Genomic DNA, 1071 nt, shown 5'->3' on the forward strand with positions numbered 1-1071 from the left:
CGGGCATGAGTTCTCACTCGGCTGCACTGTTGCTGCCGGCTCGTCGGAAACGTCGTCGAGCGTACTTGACGGTCCATGGCTGACGCCTGCACTGGCACTGCACGTTTGCCATTTAGCGGCAGGTTGGTCACACAGGTTCCTCACTTTTCTTTTCGATGTCTTCTTAGGCAGAACGTATTTCGGATAGTTGTCGAATACTATATACAGTATTGTGCGTTTTTATCGCTGACACTTTCAAAAATTTCCCCGCCTCAACCGCTGGCTCGTTTGCGGTGAAACTGCACACAGAGCTTGCGTATTATGGTAACTTTTGTATCGTAGCAAGTTTGACAATCATACTTACTTCGTTCAGGCGCACATGATGCGAAAACGGAAGCGTCTACAAGAGATCGGCGAGCCAAAACCCGCAGACGACGCTTTTTCGCTGGGAACCGGCAGTGGCGCCATCTGTTTTCGGCAGCGGAAAGCGTCACGACTAGGTAGACTATGCTTTCCGCTGCCGAAAACAGAAGGCGCCACTGCCGGTTTTCAGCGAACAAGCGTCGTCTGCGGGTTTTGGCTCGCCGATCTCTCGTAGACGCTTACGTTTTCGCATCATGTGCGCCTGAACTAAGTAAGTACCATTGTCAAGCTTGCTACGATACAAAAGTTACCATAATACGCAAGCTCTGTGTGCAGTTTCACCGCAAATGAGCCAGCGGTTGAGGCGGGAAATTTTTGAATGTGTCAGCGATAAAAACGCACAATACTGTATAATTGGTTTTGGGGGGAAAGGAAATGGCGCAGTATCTGTCTCATATATCGTTGGACACCTGAACCGCGCCGTAAGGGAAGGGTAAAAGAGGGAATTAAAGAAGAAAGGAAGAGAGAGGTGCCGTAGTGGAGGGCTCCGGAATAATTTCGACCACCTGGGGATCTTTAACGTGCACTGACATCGCACAGCACACGGGCGCCTTAGCGTTTTTCCTCCATAAAAACGCAGCCGCCGCGGTCGGGTTCGAACCCGGAAACTCCGGATCAGTAGTCGAGCGCCCTAACCACTGAGCCACCGCGGCGGGGAGTTGAATACTG

Source organism: Amblyomma americanum, chromosome 10 (genome assembly GCF_052857255.1).
Source record: "Amblyomma americanum isolate KBUSLIRL-KWMA chromosome 10, ASM5285725v1, whole genome shotgun sequence".
In the NCBI taxonomy this organism is placed as follows: Eukaryota; Metazoa; Arthropoda; class Arachnida; order Ixodida; family Ixodidae; genus Amblyomma; species Amblyomma americanum.